General features: G+C 39.1%; 1 long non-coding RNA gene across 4 annotated transcripts in view; it reads left to right on the top strand.

The window, feature by feature from the left end:
* LOC311585290 overlaps positions 1-24,957 on the top strand; it is a 91,763-nt gene that overhangs the window by 38,213 nt on the left and 28,593 nt on the right. For 3 of the 4 annotated variants that reach the window (XR_014775175.1, XR_014775176.1, XR_014775177.1), the window contains exon 3: positions 2,561-2,652. This is a non-coding gene — a long non-coding RNA (uncharacterized lncRNA). Of the gene's footprint in view, positions 1-2,560; positions 2,653-5,462; positions 5,530-24,957 lie in introns of all 4 variants that reach the window. The other variant, XR_014775178.1, reaches the window with a different exon arrangement.

Raw genomic sequence — 24,957 nt, 5'->3', positions numbered from 1 at the left:
GAAACAGAGAAAATTCTCAATGCAGGAAGTTCAGCACACAGAGCTGTACTGCAAACCCAGAGATAACTGCATACATTTCTGCCAGGAAGTAAGATATTAAACAAATAAATCCATATTATGAACAATTTTATGAATAAGCACATTTATTCAATTACTGGATTATATACTAGGAAATTAATTTTAGAAATAATTTCAAAAACTGTAATATAAGCAGTTATATTAAACTCCTAGCTGATGTGCCTATAATGCACATTGTTTATACTGGGAAGTTTAGAAGAACAATAGCAACAAAAAATTAAGGCATATATAATTTTATTTTACAATCCACTCATACATGCACTCTGACTTTTTCACCTCAGTGTGTAGTGTAGTTGAAGCATCTACCAGATCAATCCTTACAGTAATTTTTTAAACATCTACACAACAGTAAAGTTTGTAAAGAACTCATCTTTTATTACCTCCTTATTGGAATTTAAGTTGTTTTAACATTTTTATTCTGACTAAATATACATTCATTCATATTTGTAATTTTTGACTACCTTTTTATTTCTCCATGACACATTCAAGGAAATATCATTTCAAGAACAATGTTATTAGATTTTTAAAGTCTTAATTCACAGTAAGAAATGAATTTTAAGTATTTAAATATCTATTTGTTTATTCCTGGAAGTAGCATATATTTTGCCTTTTATTAATGAGAATATGGCCAGGATTTCATATATTCCTTCAACAATTAATTTTATTTTGAACTATTTATTTCAGTTCCATGCTTATTTTTTAACTGAGACATTACATGAACTTTTCCCTTTAATAAAGAATATTCAGTATTTGCCTCTACTATTTTGGCAAAAGATTTTACTCTATTTCATTGAATATATTAACTATGTTTATTTTTTATATGCAAGAGCTTTGAATGTCTTCTTTTTTTTAGTGTGAAATTTTTCTATAGCAAATTCTGTTCATTGCTTTAAAGTTTTAAGGCCAGCATTTATAAAAATGCCTAAGACATTGATGCTCAATAAATACCTAAGAGCTTGCCAAAAAAAAAAAAACTACCCTGAAATTCATATGAAACCACAAAAGGCCTCAAATAGCTAAAACACCACAGAGAAAAAGAGCAATGTTGGAGTGATAACCATTTCAAATCTTAAAATATATTACAGAGTCATATTAATAAAAAAATGATACTGACACAAAAACAGGCAGGTAGACCAATGTAAAAAACCTAAAGACCCAAACATGAGGTTTCCCTTACTATGAGAAGACACCATGACCACAGTAACTCTTATAAAAGAAAACATTTAATTGGGTCTGGCTTACATTCCATTATCATCATGGTGGGAAACATGACAGCATCCAGGCAGACATGGTGTTGCAGAAGGAGCTAAGAGTTACACATTTTGACCCACAGACAGCAGAAAGGAACAGTGTGTCACACTGGACATAATTTGAGCATATGTAAGACCTCAAAACCCACTTCTGCAGTAATACACTTCCTCCAACAAGGCCATGCCTACTCCAATTAGATCACGCCTCCTAATAGTGCCACTCCCTATCAGCCAAGCATTCAAACACATGAGTCTATGAGGGCCATACCCCACAGATATTGGGGCTGTATCAACCAAACATCACAGGGAATACATGAAAAATCAGCCATTTAATATTCGGTAACATATAAATATTTGTTCTTATACCCACAGATAACTGTAGTCTTCACCCCTCATAAAGGAAAGGAGATCATTACACGAAACCACAACCAATCAAAATGCAGGCTTGTGGATCCCAGTCTCAGTTGATACAACTATAAAACACTCCCCTACCTAAGTTCAGAGAACGCTGCAGACAGGGCAAAAGGACTGTAGGGGCTATAGCAGTGGTTCTCAACCTTCCTAATGCTGCAAACCTTTAATGCAGCTCCTCCTGTTATGGCGGCCCCCAAACCTAATATATCATTGCTACTTACTTTCATTTTGCTACTGTTACGAATATTAACATAAATATCTGATATGCAGGTTATCTGACAAGCAGCCCGTGTTGGGGTCATGACCCATAGGTTGAGAACCACTGAACTAGAGGATCAGGGAGTTTGTTATTAATATCAGAAGATATACCCACAAAGGCTCACCAATACTGGACAAGAGCAACAGTAGACATGCTAAAGTGGATGATGAAAGCCAATGAGGCCTAAGCCCTACACAAAGAACTACAGGCAGCCAAGAAATGCTGAGATTGGGAGGCATAGTCTTCTTCAGGGAAGAGCACACCGATTGGTTATCCAATATCAAATGATCGACTCTGGACTCATACATACAGGTAACATTATACAGACTGAGAGGGTTATATGTAGGAATGTATATGCAACAACATTTAATATATATGTGACAACATGTAACAACAATAAAAAAAGAGGCTATGATTTTGAAAATAGAGCAGTGAGGAGTATATGGGAGGTTTAGGGGAGAAAAGGGAAGGGTGAGGTGGTGTAATTATATTATAATCTCAAAATGAAATTCAAAAAGAACAAAAACAGTTTATTCTTATTTTTTTAAAAATTTCGTAGGACATTTAGTTTGGACCATACACTGAAGATGCAAAAATAATAATGTGAGAGGCGAACAGTAAATCCTCAGAGTTGTCTTCTAACTTTTAGAGGTAGGTAAAAGCCATGTATACACACACACACACACACACACACACACACACACACACACACACACACACTACTTCTTATAGACATCATTTGTATTCACATTGTTTTTCTTCTACAAGTAATGTGCCATTTTCTTTCTTGATAATTCATATTTGTCTTTAACTTTCACAAGTTTGATGTATTTAGGCCTATATCTAGTGAAAGTTTTGGTTTCTTTTAGTGTTTTTTTGTTTTGGTCCCAAGTACGGAATGTGAAAGTGTTTTTCTACCACCATTGAAGACAGTCTCGTGACCTTTGATAGTGGAAAACAGACCTGTGAGAAGGCATGTGACGTTTTGGTGGAAACTATATTATGAGAAAACATGTGATGCTTTCGGGAAGCTGTCTTATGAGAGAACATGTGAGACACACGAAAGGGTGTGTGATGTTTAGAAAGGATATAAATAGAACCCCACAGACAGTGACACTTCGCTTTTTCATTGCTATGCCATGCAACGCTTCACTGGTCTTCAAGTCAGAGAGAGAAATGTTCCAGAGAACTTCTTATACTCTGGCTGAGTCTGGATGCTTCCACCAACTCGTGCAGATTTGGTGGAGGCTTGCTGTTTCTGCTGGATCATGCCACCCCTACTGCTTCGTGTTATTGTTTGGTATTTGCTATTGGACTGGATTTCTAGTATCCAGACAACAAAGACAATAGACTCTCCACAAGGAACTACTTCTAAACAGGTGCATACTCCCCTTTTCCCATTAATCCTCTTTCTCCCTGAACTCTGGCTGGTGGCTTAGAAGGAAGGTAGAAGCCTTTGAGAACCATAAATAAAGTAGGTTTTGAATTCATCCTACTTGGGGATCTTCTTCAAATATGTTTTCAGTAACAATCTGGTTTTTTTTTTCTTTTGGGGAGTCTGATAAGACATGTATTAGATCTTTTGATATATACATCTATATCTCTGAGGGTTCAGGCTAAGGTTTTATTGTTCTATATCCAACTATAATGGATGGTTCCTTAGGCTTTATATTTGGGCTTTAAGGCCATCACTGAGTTTCTTTTTCCGTATCAGTTACTATGTTTCCATTTAACTATATCTTCAAATTCTTTGCTGAGATTTCCCATTTTGTTTGCATTTCCCCAAGGCAATGTTTTTAATAATTCTTTGAGAATTTCATATATATCCAGTTGTGTAACAATTCCCTCTGGAGACTCAAACATTCCATCCTGTAGGAAGGTAAACAATTCATAATAGCTTTAGGAAGTCCCTGAAACTGATCAGATTCCTTAGCCCCCCCCCCTCCCTCTCTCCCTCTCTCCCTCCCTCCCCCCACCCCCCTCCAGAGTAAGCAATAAAAGCTGAGCGTTCTCCTCGGGTAAAAGGAAGCCAATCTCCAAAGAAGATTTGAGACTAGACCAGCTTCCTGGAAGAAGCAGAAACTGAGGCTCCTGGAAAGGCCACTCTCCAACCTGTTGAACTGCCTGCAGGCTGTGCAGTATGTTCCAGGCTTCCAGCTTTTGTGAGCTGTCACCCATGTGACAATGGGATTTGGTGAGGCTGTTTGTTATCTTTGAGTCATTTTTGCTCCTATAAGTAAACCCTCACCTATACTCCAATAAAACTCACTGGTTCACCAAGTTGAACTTCAGTGGTATCAGTACGTTGGTCTGTCATGGGTTACCTATCCAGAATGAGTAGGCATGTGTGTTGTATCTCCCTAGGAAAAATTTTGTTAAGCAACATGTGTACAATGTATTTTGACCACATTCATCCCCTGTTCCTCTCTAATTCCTCTCAGCTCCAGTGCCCTCCCCCCATCATTTTTAAAAAAATAAGCCATAGACTCCAATTTATCCTGCCCACATTATATGAGTATGGGGCCATACACGGGAGCATGGTTGGCCCACCAGGAGCCATACCCTTGAAGAAAACTGACTCTCCCTCATTGAGAGACCATCAACTACTGATAGGTCTTGAGCTTGTGGGAGGAGTCTAAAAGTGTCATCCTCTCCATGTTTAGTGGCTTCATGTTACCCAGGCAACCATACCTGCTGTGAGTTCATTAATACAAGGATTCATCCCATCATACCCAGAAGACACTGTTTTATAGCCGTGCTTCACAGCCTCTGGCTTTTACAACCTTCTGCCTATTTTTCTGCAGTCATCCCTGAGCATTGATGGGCGAGATTATGCTATAGATGTCCCATTTGTGCCTCAGCACCCCACAAAAAGTTTGCCTATTCATTTTTACCAGTTGTGTGTTTCTATGCTATTATCCACTGTGTGTGTGTGTGTGTGTGTGTGTGTGTGTGTGTGTGTGTGTACATATATATCAAACATAATGCTTATTATGATCATTATTAGTTCATGTGTTCTATGGATGGAAGCCAATCCAGAGTCTCACGAGAGCTAAGTATATGATGGTTTGCTGAGGAACTGAAGCATCTACACATGTCTAAGTGATAACAGAGGCCAGAGGAAGATGTCAGACTCCTGGAGCTGGAATTACAAGCGGTTTAGAGCTGCCTGATGTAGGTGCCGGAAACCAGAGGTTGTGGTCCTCTACAAAGTCAGCATGAGCTCTAAACTGCTGAGCCACCTCTCCAGCCCCGATCTTTGGGTTTTTATTGTGACAAGATGCAAACCTTAAAATGTTAGTGCTTCAGCTAAAAATAAAACATTGATGTCTGCCATTATTAGTACTGCTTAAAGGTTTTTAGTATCACCAGGCTTCGTTCTATGAAACATGTCGTCTTCTGTTACGGACCCACAGTAAACATTTCATAAGAACTGACTATTGTGCCCATGTATATTTTAGGAAAATGAGACCAAGAAACCAAGTGCTCACAACTTCCCAGGTCCTTTGACTCCAGTGAAGTCTTTAAGTAAGTGACATGAGTTGGCATAAAGAAGATGCCAAATCTATGTCTCTATCTCTGAACCTAAACAAGAAATATTGTACCACACGTGCTAATCGGCATGTTGTAACAAGACAAAGCCCATAGACTTACAAGGAAATTGAGTGTACATCACTCGATTATGTTTTCTCTGTGATTTTCTTCTCTTCCTACATATCCCCCCAGACCATTGGCTGGCATCTCACAAGGATATTTTGTATGCACAACCAGTTGGTCTCAGTTTTTGCTAGAATATTTATATCACCAATTAACAAAGCATGTCCTCTGTAAATCCCCCTTCGTGTTACAGCCTACAGCATCCTTTCCTGAATTCTTTCTGCTTATTTCTTCTCTTGCTGTCAAGCTTTTCTCCGTGGGGCTCTCATTCTGAGACTGTGATAATGAGCACATCCTGGCTGTGTTTGCTCTCAAGACAGTGCGTGAGGGTTTCAGGCTTGGGTTAATAGTCTCAGTAACCTTCTTTCATCTTTTTCTTCTTCAGGAAATGGTGTAAACTCCCAATGCTTCTGTGAGGCCTAAGGTTATTATTCAGGGCTTTAATTTTGCTTTTACAGGTACAAGGGGTTTTTGTTTTGTTTTGTTTTGTTTTGTTTCAGTTTTGGTTTTGGTTTTGGTTTTTTATTGATTTTGAGACTTACTTTAACATGACTCTTACAAAATCATTTCTGTAAATATTTGGTTAGCATATTTGTATTGGAAAAATACTGCATAGGATCTTAGGCAAAAGATCAGTTTGGCATTCGTCCTCAAAACTATTGACAGTGACAGAATTCTAAGGATGATGCTTGCTATATAAACACAGCCTGCCTGAACGTGCAACTCCCTTGATTTTTCATTCTTTTATTCAGTTTGGAGAAATGAGAAACACTGAGAGAGGTTTATAGATCAATATTTACAAAACACTTGAAGAATTCTAATGCTAAGAAAGCACTGCAATCAATAACTGGAATAAGAATTGCTCAAGATAAAATTAGTGTTATTGAACAGCTTGATAGTAATTTTACAGTAAGTATATTAAGCATTTGAGGAGACGAATAAAGGCATACCTGCCATTTTAAGAGGGAACAGAAAGTCTTGAAGTAGCAGGAGGAAGAAGCAAGCAACAGCAAATGGGTCAACTGATTTCAGTAACTGATTATGTACCTTGGGCATCAAATTTATAGTGAAATCTTAAAACCGCAACAGATGAGGGAAAATCTGGATTACATAAAAGAGATATTTAGAAAATTGGAAAAGAGTACTAAGGTGTACATTTTGAGTATAGGAGAGGTGGTAGTAGGCTACCTTTGTTAGGGATATTCCAAAAGCGATGAGCACGTAAATATATTTAATTATCTTTTAATATGTGAGGGGGGTGTGCATGCAAGTCGGTGTGCAGGTGTAGGCACACATCTGTGCATATGCACAGGGAAGCCACAGGTTAACCTTGGGAGTTGTTAATCAGCAGCTGCCAATCTTGATTTTTGAGGCAGAGTCTCTCACCGGGTTGTGAGTTTTACAGATTTGTTTAGTTTTGCTGGACACTGAAACCCGAAGATCTGCCTACTTCTGCCCGTTCCTCACAATGAGATTTCAAGTACACATAACCAGACTTATTAAGTGGGTGCTGAGCTCCCTTCCCATGCCACAAACCTACAATTTAGGCCAAAAATATATTTAAAGAATCAAGTAGGAGTCTGGGCATGGTGGCATAAACCTATAATCCCTGCAACTTTCTGGAGCTCCATGCAAGAGGCTGACCAGTTCAAGGCCAGCTTGGACTACAAAGTGAGAGACTGCCTTACAAAATAAAAAGAAAGCACAATCAAGTAATAACTAAATACAAAGTGAGATAGATAGAAAGTCCATATACCTGACATTATGGTTGGAATGTGAAATACCCCATCAGGCTTCTGTGTTTGACCACTTGGTCCCCAGCTGGTGGTACTTTTAGGGAAGCTTGTGATGCCTTTATTTCCTAGAGGAGGGTGTGGACTTTGAGGAAATGGTCACCTTTCCCACTTCTTGTTCTCTCTCTGCTCCCTGTGTGGATGCGATGTGATCATCCAGCTTGCTGCCCCTATCACTATGGCCTCTTTGCTTTCTGCCACAATGACAGGATCTACTCTTCTGGAACTGTAAGCCAAAATAAGCCCTTTCTCCCCGAATTGCTTTGGCCAAGGTATTTTATCAAAGCCACAGGAGTGAAAACTAACACACCAGGCCATAGAATAAAAGTAAAGGCCACTGACAAAGAAAAAAAAAAATCGGAAGCTCTGACAGACTGACAACAGGCTTTCACACTGAAGGTTGGCCAAGTGCTTCCTGACATAACAATCCAAAATATCTTGTCCAGTCAAAGCTAAAGGTGGGTGGGGGCAGGGATATGGCTCAGTAGGTAAAGTGCTCACTGCACAAGCTTGAGATCATGAGTTAGAATTCCCATCATCCACATAAAAGGACATTGTGGTGGTAGGAGCTGAACTGGAGTACTCCGAGTGGAGAGCATTAGAAGACACCTCTGACCTACACATACACACATACACACGTGGAAAGGTATACGTTAATTGACAGTCATTGAAAGAATTTAGAGGTGGTTTTGAAAGGACAACAGTGTGACGGGCTGTTTCTCAGCGTGTATTTAGTTTCTAAGTGTCCAGTGCATCTGTATGGTGACAGAGTTCCATGCGCTATGCACAGGTGCACCATAAATCCCCAATTTTTGAGGCAGAGTCTCTCAATCACCACTTCCACCTTCCTTACCAGGGCCCCACTGTCACATCTTTCATGTTTCTTTCTCTAAGGACAGAGTTTTATAGTTAAGATTCTGTGCAGATATTAGAACAGAGAGATTATCTGCAGAGCATGTGTACTGCATGTCATTGTCAACTTCCTGCTTCAGCCAAGGGACACGACAGGGACATGGTAAGAAGGGATACTGCATATCAACCTTTTCTTTCAACTATTCCTAGATCTAAGCTAGACTGAGTAATTGGAAATCTTAACTGAGAGGAAGTTGAAATTTATTTTTGTTATTATTCCTGATTGTTCTTGGAAAGCTCGTGTTCAAGCTGCTCCCAGGTTATAAAGTAACAACCAGGAAACTACATAATAATCCTAGGGCGGAAATAGTCTGTTTTGCATAGTCATTTAGAAAACAATGACAGATACTCCTATCAAAACGATGGAATAAGCTCTAGTGATTGGTGATATCTACAAGTCAGATAACAAAGAAAGAGAGAAAGAATAAATGCAAAGGTAAAGAAAGTCAGAGGGGATACAGGGGAGAAAGAGAGAAGGAAGAGAGGAAACAGAAAGAAAAATTAAAGAGAAAAAGAGAAAGAGGAGAGGCCTGAAAATAATTAGGAGAGGAGCTTCAGTGTGCAAGTATTCATGTGTGTATGCATGATGTGTGTGTATGCATGGGGGGTGTGTGCTCATGGTGTGTGTGTGTGTGTGTGTGTGTGTGTGTGTGTGTGTGTGTGTGTGTGTGTGTGTGTTGGAAGAAAGGCAGGAAAACACTATGATCAACTTCTATGAAACAAATTGCTTGTCTTTCAGAACAAAGCAGCTCAGGCCATGTTTGAGGGGAAAAAAAAGGTTAAAAATCTTACAACAGCCACCCAGTTTGTGGATGTACCTCAGTTTTCATGTGATTGATTGGCTGATTGATTGTTTGATTGACCCATCAGAATTGAACGACTTAAATCTTTTTCCCCTCTTCATTTACCCCCTACCCAGAATTTCCTGTTCTGCCCACTGGGCTAGCTATAGTAAGAATTCCCAGTCAGTTTTAAGGAAAATTCTTAAAGTCATAGAGCTTATGAACTCTTTATACCTACAACATCATACTTATGTTGGCTTCAAGTGTCTATAAGACCTTATAACAAAGTGTTCTGTACATGATTCCTGCTAAAATTCTAGAGAGCAGGTCTACGGGGTACTGTGTCCAACTCTCCCTAGGCAGTGAAACACAGAGTCATGGCTAAAGAGGACCCAGAGAATGCAGACTAAGTCTGGTCTAGGGTATAGCTATTCTGCCATGTTTGCCTAAAAGTAATCTGAACGTCAAATTAGAAACACACAGACTGTGTGGGTCACTGTCAGGGGAAGAATTGAACTTATACAGTGTATCCTCATGCTCTTATCTCTGGTGAACTGACTCGCCCAAGATGGCATGAAACACAATGACTCCAAAACACAGTGGAAAGCCAATGAAGCTGCGGGGTAAACAGTGAGAGACAGAACAGAGCTCCATTAGTGTCCACAGCAAATGCCAGAAACCCAGGACACATTTTTTAAGGAAAACAGCATGATCTTTGGACTGAAATAGCTAATAACTCCGCTTTTGCTGTTTATTGTCAGTCTGTCCTTAAGAGGAGCCATTTTGTCCTTGTAAAATACAACTTTTACAATTGCTTCTTGTCCAGCGTTGAAACAGGGATTGCAAGAGATAAGCTGCTTAGACCAGGCTTGGCACGCAGTAAAAGATCAATAAATGCAGACTCTATTTTCAATAAGCTTATAATTGAAATTTTAAAAATTAAATTGAAAGTGAAAAGGAAAACCAATAAATGTCTGTTTCAATTAGCACAAGCCTATAAAGAAACCAGAATCACATGCAGTCTTTTGGACAAGGAGCAGAGGATGTAAAGGAATTATTGTAATTTTTCATTAAGTGTTTAAGACGTATAGACATTTCAAGTCTAGCCTTTCCCACCCCCCGCCCTACTGGCCAGGAGAACATTCTAGCCACAGTAAAACTTGGAGCATGATCAGTGTAATTCCTCTAGTGAAGTATCTGGTGTGTGCATAGTCACGTAACCTTATCTGAAAGGCTCTTGGCAAAATCTCTCACCACCTTTGACTAAGGGGCAACAGATGCCTGGAATCAGTCCTTCCTCATTACTCTCCTCACCAGACCCACAATCCACCCCACTTACCCCACTTCCTGTCCTCAGACCACTGTCTGTTCTTCCTGCTGTTTGTAATGTTGGCAGTCCCTTTGCAAGGATCTTTATTCCACACCTGGCAGTTCTGCCTTTTTAGCATTTCCCACCAAATAATTGATTCCTCCCTGAATTTGAACATTATTTTGTTTTTTTATCAACAGCATATTTGGATGTTTCTACTTTCTTTCTTTCTTTCTTTCTTTCTTTCTTTCTTTCTTTCTTTCTTTTTTACTCCTCTTTGGCAACAGTAATGAAAAGCAGCCATCCACCCAAGGAACTGGCAGAGGGAACAGTGTCATCACTGAAGGTTCAAAGCTTACCACACTTATCTACTTCATCGGAAGTAGATGGTTGCTTCACAATGATGTCTGGTTTCAGCTCCAGATCAGCTTTTGGGCTCACAGGTGTACTGCTTTCTTCTTACTTTCCCTGTTGGACACAAGGAAAGGGAAGTAAAAGATGTGGGCTTAGTCTTCGTATCTTTGTAAGATTTGAAAAGTGCAATGTTGCATCAGAACTACCTGTCTGTCTGTCGAGCTACTATTTATCTCCTTTTTCTTCCTTTCTTTCAACATAAAATTTCTTTCTTTCCAATAAAATTTAATATGTTAATAAATAGTAATCCAACTTAATAAAGAAATAACTAACATAAAATAAAAGACACACAAGACATTCTCCACAGTTGAGTGGAGAGTGGGGTCTGACTTTTACACAAACTCTGGTGCCCCGTATTTGACCACGTCCCCTGCATGGGGAGGCCTGGTGGCACTCAGAGGAAGGATAGCAGGCTACCAAGAAGAGACTTGATACCCTATGGGCATATACAGGAGGAGGAGGTCCCCCTCAGTCACATTTATAGGGGAGGGGAGTAAGGGGAAAATGGGAGGGAGGGAGGAATGGGAGGGTACAAGGGATGGGATAACAATTGAGATGTAATATGAATAAATTAATAACATAAATTTTAAAATAAAACACTTACAAAAGTAATTATTTAAAAAACTAGTTTCTAAAGCCCTTGTGGCACTAATAATGTGTGTATCTATGTATGTGTCTGTGTGTATCACATGAAATTACTACCAACTCCTAAATTTTAATATAGATATTTTAATAACCAAAAGTATTGGTTGCTGGACTCAAGTTATAAAGTTGAGGTTTAAGTAAAATAAAGCTGTGCAGTAGATTTAGAGAACATTTACAAACAAACTAATACATTTATGTAAAAATACATAGCATACATATATACCTGAGCACAGTACTGTATGTACACACACACATGCACACACACTCACACACACACACACACATACTCACACACACACACACACACACACACACACACACACACATGCACACTCACACACATTTACATCTTAGAATATAAGAAAAAAAAACACGCCCTGTTACGGTTTGGGTTGTCCTCAAAGTTCACTGAGTCAAAGGCCTGGCTCTAGGGTGCTGCTTCTGCAATGTTCCAAAACGTAGTTTTGCCTTTGTGAAACAGAGTCTGATGATCTTTGGGAAATGGGCGGCACCCTCTTAAAGGGTATTACAGGCCCTGACTCTTAAGTCTCCACTTTTTAACTCATGTGAGTACTTTTCTCTGCCAGCTATTTACACTGAAACATGCTGTTGTCATCAGAAGCCCAAAGCCATGGAGATATTGGCTTAGAATCTACAAAACAGTGAGCAAAAATAACACATTTATCTTCCTAAATGCCTTTGTAGCTTTATCATAGAAAGTTGCCTACTGTCCACACTTCAAAATCCAGCATTATAATAAAGACCGTTTAGAGAAAATTAGAAAAATTTAAGAAAGTCACAGATGAGAAATCAGAAGTAATGCAAAAAAGGCCATATGAAATTTTAGGTTTTTTCTTTTATTTTTGAAATTATACATAAATTACATTAATTACATTACTTCTTTGTTCCCCTTTCCACCCAAACCCTCTCAACTTCCTTGCTGTTTTTCAAATTCATGGCTTCTTTTTTCATTAAGTGTGTGTGTGTAAACGTGTGTGTGTGTGTGTGTGTGTGTGTGTGTGTAAGAGAGAGAGAGAGAGAGACAGAGAGAGAGACAGAGAGAGAGACAGAGAGACAGAGAGAGACAGAGAGAAAGAGAATGTCTATGTGCATGTGTTCTTAAATACTAGCTATGGAGTCCTCATTATGTTACTCGTGCATGTGTTTTAAGGACTAAACATTTGTTATTAGGTAACCAGTCAGTGTGCTCTTCCATGGGGAAGACTGTTTCTCACATTCTCAGCATTACCTATAGTTGTTTGCCTGGGGTTGAGGCCTCAGAAGCTTTCCCCCAGCCACTTTGGCACATCTATTGTCTTTGCCCAGCTCATGTTTAAGCAGTCACATTGGTGAGATTTTTTTTATATAGGTGTAGCTTTTGACAGTATTAAGAAAGACAACTTCACAGCCCTTACAGTTTTCCCTCCCCTCTTCTGCAATGTTCTATGAGCCTTGGTGAGGGAGTGTTTTTCTAAATTTATCCATTTGGACTGGGCCCTACAACTCTGTACTTATCTTTGAGCATAAGACAAATGTTTAGGTTGTTGCTATGGATAATGGTTGTTTGGTAAAATAGAGGTTCTAGGTTCTCATTCATGATCAATGACTTCACTGGCCTTGGGTAGTTGTCTAGGTTTCCAGTACCAGGCACAGTTTCCTTCTTGTTGAGTGGGTCTTCATTCCAATTAGAAAGCTGTTGGTTACCATCAAGATGTGTATGCCACTAGTGCATCCTTAGGGTTATCATGGGATGCTGGTCATTGTTGTGGCTCACAGGCATCATAGCTGGGTGGGACTGTTGACTGTTTCACTCCCTTGGACTGTGCCTTCTGGTACCATGAAAGTCAGTTCTTAGGGAGGAGACATTAAGGTCAGTTCCAGCTTAGGAGCTTCTGGACTCCGTTGCCAAAGTGCATAATGTCTTCAGTGATAAAGACGTACCTTCCTCCTCAGTGGAGGGAGGGGTAACAAAGGGCAGTAGAGATAAGCTGTGTGTTTTGAGACTCTACTGGACAACTCCAAGCCAGAATTCAAAAAGAGAGGTTGCAGTTTGTGTTAGTATCCTTTAGCTCTTGGGGAGAGCATTATCAACCCATATGAGAACATTTTAAATCATTTATGTATATGTATACAGAGAATTACATGTATTCTAGACTCCATTTTTTAGAGAGTTAATAATATGCTTCCTTTTTTAACTTTTTAAAAACTGTTATTGTTACTTTATCACCCCCTTTCTTCTGTAGTTGTCTCCTTGTCTCATACCTAAAGAGCTCCACCTTTCCCCCATCCATAATTAGATCACTTGTATCCTGCTATCCCCTCCCTACAATATGAAATTTTAAACACTTTTGCGATAGTCCAGTAATGGTATGTGTGGCGGGACTAGCTATTAATAGCATTTGATTCGTCTTTGATCGTTTCAAAATACTCTACTGGATTTCTCATATAGTGAGATACAGCTATGTGACTTTGGGGAGGCCAACAGCATGCTAGCATTAGCAAACTCAGACCATTAAAAATCCTTTACTTCGTTCTTTTGCCCATTCCCGTGAAGAAGTCAATGTGGACATGTTGCAGATCTACAAAGCCTGAGTGTTAGCATGCCTAGAGGACATCTGCCAATGAGAGCTCCTAATACGGATAGATGTGCAAAACATGCACTTCTCTGAGGTTTGTAGTATATCTATTAAAAAAAAAAGATAGTAGGCTCCAAAGTCAATTTCCATACTGTTATTCAAAGTTTAACTGAGAAGAATCTGATGACAGGAATAACATGGGTATGAATGAAGCCCAATACAATAATGGTCACATTAGTGGAGCCCCTGAAAACTAGTACTAAGGTCCTTGGTGGAGACATCCAAAAGCCCTATATAACAAAACAGGTCACTGAGGCATAGGTGAATACCTCCATTTGGAACTGTATTTGGGGCTCAATAGGTAAACTGTTTGCTGTACGTAAGCATAAGGACCTGAGGCCACCCAGTCTAAATGAGTCAGTGAACTTCAAGTCTCATAAGAGTCCCTGTCACACACACAAAAAAAAATGTAGACAGAAATAGAGAAAAATAGCCAATTGGCCTCTTGTTTTTGTATATAGGAACGTATATACAAACACATGTGCATACAACACACACACACACACACACACACACACACACACACAATGCGCTAAATATATTTGATTGTGAGTAGATCTATCATGAAAAGAGTTCCTTCTGAATTCTTAATAAGTTAAAATTTTAACATCTTCAAAGAAAACTGTGATCTCACTGCTGCTTTTGTTCACAAGCCTAGATGTCCACTAACTGACGAATGAATAATGAAACTATGGTATATTTCCCAATAGTGTATTATTCAGCCATTAAAAAAAATAAAATGATGAAAATTTCAGATAAATAGGTGGAGCTGGAAACAATCATTTTGAGTGAGGTGATCCAGATGCAGAAAGACAAACATGGCATTTTTTTTCTCTTACTTGTCGACATTAGCTTTGACTCCAGACATTTGTGTTTCATTTGGAATAACCACAAAGGCCAGCAAGAGAAAAAGGGATACGTCTACCTCCTCAGGTCAAGGGAGGTAGAAAAGTATACTGGAACAGAAAAGGGCAAATTGGGGTGTGGAATAGGAAGACAAGTTAGGGATTTAGAATACAGGACATGGTAAACAGCATTGAGGAGCTTTTGAAAAGGAAACATGGAAACCTACCTACTGCCATAGAGGCAGTGTGGCCGGGGGAGTTAAAAGTTAAAATGAAGACATCTATAATTGAGTGACAATGCTTCAATTTGTTAACCACCACAAGCTAACAAATAAAAGGCTCCATCCCCCAAAGAATAGTAAGTAGCTTTCAGTCTTCTCTAATTCAGACTCAATATTTTATACTCTTCTAAAGTCTTTATATGTCTATCTATCTGTCTATCTATCTATCTACTTATATATCTACCATTTAATCTATCTAATCTATCATCAATCTATGTATATATCTATATATCTACATATGCATCTGTCATCTGTCTATATATCTCTGTCTGTCTGTCTATTCCGAACATGGAACCCAAGACATCATACAGATTAGGCAAGAGTTCCTGATCTATACCTCCATTTTCCTGTAAAATACTTGGCCATCGAATTCACACTATGCTGAAGACACTGAGGGTAAATTGAGTAAAATCTCATGTAAAAATTATATATATATATATATATATATATACCATTTCCAAGTTGAATTAGTATTCACACACCAGGTAACTGTCAAAAAAATCTAAAGAGGGATCTCATGTTAGAAAAATAGCCTCTCTCAAAATAAATGTTTCTAGGGCTGCTTCTCTGCATTGCAATGCTAGTAAATTAAAATGGTATCTCTGACTCATTATTGTCACATGTGCATCCCACAGCACCTGGTCTCCTGAGAAGATGTTTCAGAACCAGTTCAATGCTTGAGAACACAGCTTTTCTGTGTTTAAATAATTTACATGCCAGGTTATTAGAGCATAATAGAAACTGCACAAGGTCTGTCTTATAAAACTCACAGCTAAATCCATGGGGAACACCAAGCGCATGCTCATGTACTTCTGCCTGGCTACTCCATCCACACCTACCCAAAAGGTCATTGGGTTGGCCCACCTGGATAACCCAAAGTCATCTATCTCAGCATCCATATCTACCTACATCACAAAGTCTTAAGTGTCACGTAAGGCAAAATATCCACAAACTTTTAGCATTGATCCATGAATGTCTGTCTTTAGGAGTAATTTTCTACCTGTTAGTCACGCCGTTCCAAGGGACAGGTCTGCTAATTTTACATCTTTTGTTGCTCAGATCAGTAATCTTCAAATACTATAGATTTATACCTCAGAGATCATATACATATATATGGCAGTATTTATTGTAAAATGGGTTATTGACCTTAAATAATGATGTGGAATATATTTGGTACATTACAATAGCAGTTACAGATAAGTTGTGTGTAGAGGTAGAAAATAAAACTAAACAGCATGTACAAATAAATGTAGTGTCTCACTTTTCCTAAATTGTATGTTATACGAATAAAAATCACTGTGGCTATTAATGGATATTACCCAAGGGAACACGAGTACACAGATTGGGAAACGTCAAGTTAAACAAAGTCAGATAGATTCCTTCTCAAAGACCATAATGTGGCCATGCACCCTGAATGTATAAAGAAGTAGTTAAGGGTTCTTATCTGATAGGGAAAAAATGTAGTCGGTGAATATATGGAACACCAAGAACTGGAGCTAACCGTTTGCCTCAGGAGAGCATCTTTTCACTGTTGTTCCTGAATGCCCCTCTCTCCCTCTTCCTCAGTTCCTTCTTCCATCTTCCTTCCATTCAATTCTGTCCAGTCTCATTCTTTCTTTTCTCACCTATAATCATCTCATCATGTGAATGTGACTTGAAATGCATGAAACTGGAAAAGAAGTCTTGTTCTATTTAAAATTAAAAATATTTTGAAAGAAACCTAAGATAAAAGAAAAAGGAAAAATGGAGAGAATGTTTTTTTTTATTGATTCTACATAATTTGTCTGTGGTTTTCTAGCTTACCAGACAACACAATATTAAGCATTTCCTGAAAAAGAACTGAGATCTATTTCTTAATTTTACTCCCCTTCTTTCCAGCTTTATTCAGTTCCAGTTCCTCTGAAGAGTGGCTGTAACAATGCAATAAATATACCACGAGGCTATAATAAAGATTTCCTTCCATGCCACACCAGGGAATAAGGGATGCTGATTTATTGAGCATTCCAGATAGCTTAAACCAGACTATAAACACTAACATTTTCTTTTACTTTAGAGTTTTGGGTACACTACAAGATTTATAATACAGTTCCCACATTACCAGGAACATTTTAAGGTTTTTTTGGATGTTATCCTTTTGAATAAAATATCATAATGGCATGAAATTCAAATGTGCATTAATGGCAAGTGATAAATACAAGACACCATGCTGAGTGGTCCCAAATATGACTTTTCCATTTGCTCCAAAAAAAGTCCTTCTTCTGTGCAGTTTTTTTTTTCTGTCACACCGCTTCAAACTACCCTGCTTTGGACAGGACTATTTGATCAACCTTCTCTGGATTTCTGGATCTATTTATCTATTAGACTTTTTCTCCTTTGTGTACCCACCAGTTTAACTCTTTGGTGGCTTAATAAAAACCTAACCTTGATTATAATAGCCATTTATGTTTTTTATGAACAAATGTAAATGTTTTTCTTTTTAATTAATTCTTGGAGAATTTCATACAATGTGTTTTGAGCATATTCACATCTTCCTTACAGTTATTCACTGCCTTTGGCTTTTGGAATTTCCCTGCCTTCTCTTCCACAATGATCCCTGAGCCTTGGGAAGAAAAGGTGTAATATAGATTTTTCCACTTAAGGCTGAGCACTCCATTGATATTTGTTCTCATACATAGTCAGTTGTACATCCTTGTATTAACTACCATCTTTTAATCTGCCACACATCTTCATCTTTTGGTCAATCATGGCTTTACTATGTGCTAGGTACCTTGTGTTTCACCCACGCTGTCATAGGCCACACAATGATCCCTTTGTACTTGCTGTATCCTTAGACTTAGAGGCTTAAACTCACATGGCTTGTTAAGAGACAGTGTTAGGATTCGAATCCAGGTATACCAATCTCCAAAGCCATTTTGTAGTCTCTCTAATGATGCCAGTTGTCAGCCTCAGCAGCCTCTTCTGCATCATTACCATTCTGTTTTCCCTAGAATTTTTCATCGCCACTCTCTTGAGGTTTCATGATAATTCCATTTCCTTTCATTTCTTGAATTGTGTCCTATGTTTTCTTTACTAGTTTTCCTTCACCTTCTAAAAAATGTCAACTGTTGCCTAGTTTTTAAATTTCATCTCTGATTCACTCACTGCCGTAATGTCTTAGTGATTTTCGTAGTTCTTTGGGGTTTTGTTTGTTTGTATCATCCCTGAAAGTGATTCTATCTGACATACATCATTGGGATTTAATAGCAAAAATTCAATGGTTGTGCAAGATAACACAATTCCTGTGAGGTCTGGTGTGCTTCGATACCCATACGGTAGCTAATGAACATGTCATGCTTTCATTATGTAAAAAATAAATATATGGAAATGGCATAAGATTTGGAATGGAAAAAGATACAGGGAAACTGTAGAGGAGACCACTGTCCTGACTCTGGGCTGAGAGGGGACCTCACTGATCACCATAAACCTCTTAAGAGTGTTTGACTTTTCACCAGTGGCTGCAGCATTTTAATAATGGCATTAACAAATGTATTTAATAATAATAAGGTTTCTTAAATCCTTTAAATGATGACTAAAAAGATACCCAGTTTATGTATATGAATCTTCAAAAGGAGTCTGTGGATAAGAAAGCTCATGAGATTGCTGCCTTCTATTATGTTTTGTTTTGTTTTAAAGTGGAAGCTCTAATATTTGTTTGTTTGCCTAGTAACACCAAAGTGCCGATATCCTATCATATCTCTGTGTGTGTGTGTGTGTGTGTGTGTGTGTGTGTGTGTGTGTGTGTGTTCATGTGGGCACATATTCATATAGAGGTCAACATCACATCACTTAATCACTCTCTGCCTTGTTTTTTGAGATAGATTCTCTCACTGAACCAAGGACTCATTGACTGTTCGCCAAGCCCCAGAGACCTGTCTCTGCCTCTTGTGTGATGGTTTAGCAGTGCGCTCTGCAATGCCTAGCTTTTTAAGTGACTGAACCCAGGTCTTTATGTTTGCAAGGCAAACACTTTACCAATAATCCCAGACAAAATATACAAAACACTGTGTGACATTTTTATGGGCTTAAGAATTTTCAGCATATTTTACTGCCTCATCTCCTTCTGAAATTAAAATAAAGTAGAGAAATTGCTCATACCTTGCCAAAAATACAAATGCATTCAAACCACTTCTAACATCACCTTTTTTCTGCCTTTTCCCACTTTCTTTGCAACCTTCATAAACCTTACCAGTTCTTCTTCGGATTAATAGAGATTCTTGGTTTGCTCATCTAAGTGGTATCTATAGATATCATTGATGCAAAATAAACTATTTTCTACATTGAATCTATTGATTGGTTGGAAACTCTCTTTTCAAACCACACTTGATTAGCAGATGTTGGCTTCAGATTCTCTTTCTCTGCTCTACAACTCCATACAAAGTCCCTGCTAAAGGATGGAGAAATGGCCCAGCAGGTAAGAGCAACTGCTGTTCTTTTCCAGGACCCGAGTTCAGTTCCCAGCACTTATATCAGGCATTTCACAACTGACTGTGATCCCAGCTACAGGGGATCTGTGCCTTCTTCTGGCTTTTTCTGGCACCTGTATGTACATGCATGTGCACGCACATGTGCACACACACAAATAAAAAAAATATTTTATTTTAGTTCCTTCTATTTAAAAAAGGGGGGAATTATTCACATCCCTTTGATTAAAAACATTATTCTTTCCTGATAAAAACTTCAGTATTCCTACATAGCAATAAAATACTATTTATAGTGAGTTTAGTTTAAAAATCTAGTAGGTAAAAACATGTTTACTCACAGTGAACATTTTCTTGGAAAAAAACAATATCTTATTGAATTAGTCACTAAAGCAGTTAGTTATTCATACATATTCTAATTGGAATTTTAATAGCCCTAACTAACAACTCACCCAAGTAAAGTGAATCCAGTTTTAGCAATAATTATCTAAAAGTCAGAAATCCCGAGGGCAAAATTTTGAGTCTATATATTAAGAAAAAGCATATCCATACAAGTTTCTTCCATTATTAGGTTGTCCTAATTAACTTAGGTGAAAGAAATATTGATCAATATAATAAGCAAGGAACATAAACAGAAGAAGCAACAGAGTGTCTAACAACCATTCAGATTAACCTGAACTTGGATTTGAATGAAATTGATGATTGTTACTCATTTAGCCTTAGGACATAATCTGTATGATTTGATGATTATGTATTTTCCTACAAGTGTATTGGGTAGGATAAATAAGCTTGCCTCACAAAAAGCACTCCATGTACCATAGATGGTATTAATAAGAATAAAGAAATTATAAGAATGCATAGGAAAACATATAGAAGTATTGCTTTGGTTAATACGGACCTGTCGTAAGGAAAACAGAAATACCATCATGGTACCTATGTAGTCCCACTGAGGCACTTAATAGTAGGATGTATATCAGACCTCATGGAAAGTCAAAATGATACAGCGTCTGCTTCTACAGCCCGACAGTTTTAGTTGAGATTTATACTTTCTAAAGACAAAACCTGAAATGCTCAGTTGCTTGCTAACATGAAGCAAGCTGTGGGAGCAAAACTCTTGTCAAGCAGTCTCATTTGTTCTGAACTAAGACATGGAACCGTGATCTCTGGAGCCCAATCTATCCAAGCCAGAGGGTGGGGAGCAGATCCTCTGGTCATCACACATGCCACACTGCATGAGCTTTAGGCAAAACAAAGGAACAGCACCACCTTCTCCCAGGAGAAAGGTGTGGACTCAGTAGAAACTTGATTCTTCATGGAAATCCGCCTGGAATAGAACTCCACCTGGAGACTTGGCAAACCTGGTTACACAGCATCTAGGAATTAACTGTTATCCATCTACTTAAATTCTCTCCCCTGTACTTCTGAGGAAGAAAGTCAGGGGAGGAAAAGACTTGTAGTTTTTCAATTGCCTTCTCCTAGGGATCAATGCCTTGTGCTGCCTGTTATCTGAAGTCTGAATACAATTATTTTGTCAACATTTTAAAAAAATGTTTCAGGCAGGAAGATATATCTGGTCCCTATTACTCTGTATTTTCCAAAAGCATATGTGTGTTCTGCATGCTAGAATTATGAAATCTCAAAGGGGCAGGAGAAAGGAGGATTCCTGGATGGATCTAGGAGTTCTCGGAGGAGGTCGGAGTTTAGCTAAATTGGTGTTAGACAAATTGGTTTAAACCAAAAACAATCTGTTTCTAAGTTTTCATATCAGCATTCCAGGAAACCATTGGGGCTAACTAGAGCCTCTGTAGGAGCATGAAAAATAGCAGCCCACCCCCACGGCTGAATTAAGTCCTTCCTTTCCTCCCTCAAAGCTGGCCCAAGAGAGATGAACTGAAGGTGTTGGTGTGATGACAAGCCTCTACAGCTTTTCATTTATCAAATGTAGATGTCATATCTGGTTCAGAGAAGAGAGCACACTAAAACTAAAAGAAATCAGAGGATCCCATGCAAGTAGCAACTTCTACAGAGCTTAACTATAATTGACTCCAGAGAGGCAAATCTACAATATAGCCATCTGTGTGGATGGAAGAGAATTCAGTTGATGTCAGTCATCTACAGGCAAACATGAATAGTCCCCAGCCTCCAGAAGTGACAGTCAGAGAGCTCTTAGTTTCACTTCTTTCAGCAGACCAAACAACACAACATTCTGCACAGGGGCCATAGCATCACTAAGCCATGGTCACTGCAACCACATGCTCAGCAGTCACCCTGTCAGACCCTGCACTTCATGCTAGAGATATGGTCAGGGACAAGACCTTCTTCAAATACCCTTATCCTCTTTCCAAGCCCATGGGGAGAATGAGTCTGTTGGCTAAGTCTGGCTCCATATTTGACCACGTTCCCTACATGGGGAGGCCTGGTGGCATTCAGAGGAAGGATAGCAGGCTACCAAGAAGAGACTTGATACCCTATGAGCTTATACAGGGGGAGGAGGTTCCCCTCAGTCACAGTCATAGGGGAGGGGAGTAAGGGGAAAATGGGAGGGAGGGAGGATACAAGGGATGGGATAACAATTAAGATGTAATATGAATAAATTAATAAAATATATTTTAAAAGAATAAAAAAATAAATAAATAGAAATAAAACTTAAAGTATTATTAATTCTTCAGTCATACAAAACACTGGAAATGATTCTTGGCCAGCAGCAGTGAATTCCACTCTGGACATCACAAATAGAGGCTATTTCCACCCTCAGAGAAAGCTCACAGAGACTCAAGCTATTTCTTGATCCCCAACTACCAGGAGACCATCGATTGCTTATCAGGAACAGTAGCCCAAACATCGATAAGGATTTATTTAGTAAAGATAAGATGATGATGCAAAATTACATCATTCTGGGCTGGGGCTGGGGCTTGGGGTAAAGCGCTTGACTAGCATGAGTGGGAGACTGGGATGCTTGGACGGGAGGGACGCTAAGAGAAGGCAGATTCATGGAACATCAAAGCTTAGCCACCCAGAGATCAACTATAAACCCTCAATGAAACAAGTTATAAGATTCCTAAAGTTTTAGAAATAAAAAACTCCAGAAAGACAATCTGCAGGCAAGAGGAACTGAGATTCAATAAGGCTCAAGGCCTTTGGTCTGGTCTAAGCACTGTGGTGTACCATCTCTGGGCTGAAAGGTGCTTGTGCAATGTCTTTTTAACCATAAGGTGTAGTGGATATAATCATGGTTTTGTTTTGATCCCAGACTTTGAGAGAACAGGTGATGTTTATCCACTTAGAAATTGAACCACTTCATTGGGGGGGGGGGGCTTGGTTTTTGTCAGCTGAAACACATCCTAGTACAGACTCTGAGAGGATATATATACATATGCCCAAAACAGGACACGGGGGCTTTTTAGGTCTTGGTATTGTTTGGTTGTTCAATGCTCCAAGAGAGGACTGCTCCAGCGAACAGTTCCAGGTTCCAGCAACAACTTTGGTGGTTTGCTGGTCTGACTACACTAGGGGACTTGTTCCCAGTAACTGAATTCAACAAGGTCTGCTTCTCCTGTTCCAATTAACCTCTTTTCTCTCCAATCTAGGGTAGGAGGATTGAAAGGGGGGTATAAGCATTTAACGAACCCCAAATAAAGTAGGTTTGGAAGCCTACAATAAGGAGTTTGCATTCTTTTGGCAGTGTAGACATTAAGACAAGACTTAGTAATATTCTATTAGGATTCAGGAATTTTATTTCAGAGATACATTAAGAGTTTCACTTAAGGTAGAATTTTATTATGTCCAAAGTTTTAAAAAGTTAAATTAAAAAGGGAAGGTGGTGTAACTTCTCAGACCTGAGTGTCTATTCTGTCAGATCAGCACACGCTCTGGGGAGGACACAAAGGTTACTGTCCCCAGGGCATCGGCATTTCCCTTTAAATATCACAGGCCCCTCCCAGAAAAAGCCTTACAAGTCAGTTTTTAGGTTCTTACTATCTTCAGAGACTGCATGACCTCATCCCCTGTTTTATCTGAATCTTGTCTGCTGATGCTGTTACAGCTTTGACCTCCTGCTTACCACTCGTGTCTCTGCTTTAGCATAACCAGTGAAACACAAATTCCTTATGGTAAATGGATTATTGCACAAATGACTCAAGCCAGAGGAGTGGGCATAGGAGCCCCAACTTGCTATAGATGGAGGTACTTGCATTTCAAAATTTTCCTCCTGATTCCGCTGCACATTTGGGTAGAGTGGGAAGGAAGACGCCTATTTGCATTAAAATGAGGATTATAATGAGGGGTTTTTTCCCAACAAAATTCTGGTAAATTCCAATTCTTCTGTAGTGGTTTGATAAGAATGACCTCCCTGCCCTCCCACCTCCCACCCCCTCCACCCCCCACCCCCGTAGGCTCAGGCTGGGTCACAGGGAGTGGCACTATTTGAAAGGATTAGGAGGTGTGGCCTTGTTGGAGGAAGTGTGTCACTGGGGGCAGGCTCTGAGGTTTCAGATGCTCAAGCCAAGCCAGCATAGTCTCACTGTTCTTCCTGCCTGCTGATCCGGATTTAGGACCCTTAGCTACCTCTCCAGCACTGTGCCTGCCTGCAAACCACCATGTTTCCTACCATGAGAAAAATGGAGTAAACCTCTGAAACTGTAAGCCAGCCCCAATTAAGTGCTTTCTTTTATGAGCATTGCCATGGGCATGGCGTCTTCCCCCGGCATCAGAACACTGACTAAGACATCTTCTCATCTCCAGTGGATGAGTAGTAGTTTTCATAAGTGTTTTTATTTTGAAACAGCGTCTATATAGCCCAGGCCAGTCTTGATGACTTTCAATTTCTCATCCTCTAGCTCCTTTCTCTCAGGGGCTAGAGTTAAAGGCATGTTCCACTAGGCAGGGATTTTTCCCCCTCTTAAGTATTTTGTAAACAGACTCATATAAGTTCTAGACTTGTCTATAATGAATTAGTCTTATACATTAATAACTAGATGTACAGTAATAAATATATACTAAAAAGTCATCATATGAATGATAAGAACAGAAGATCAAAGCTGGACATGCAGCTTTAGGGACAGAGACCTGAAAAAATGAGCAGTTCTGACTCTTTAGCTAGAAGCCAGGAATGTTCTGCATTGCTGCAGGAAAAAATACCAGAAGGGTGCTTTAGTTTCACTTGAGGGTCTTGCCATCTTTCTTCTCTTGCACACCTACATTAGCAGCATCACCTGGAAGTCAGACAT

Source organism: Acomys minous, assembly GCF_964271855.1.
Source record: "Acomys minous genome assembly, chromosome: 15".
Lineage (NCBI taxonomy): Eukaryota > Metazoa > Chordata > Mammalia > Rodentia > Muridae > Acomys > Acomys minous.
Note: the sequence above shows the minus strand (reverse complement) of the source record. Positions and strands in the feature narration are given on the sequence as shown.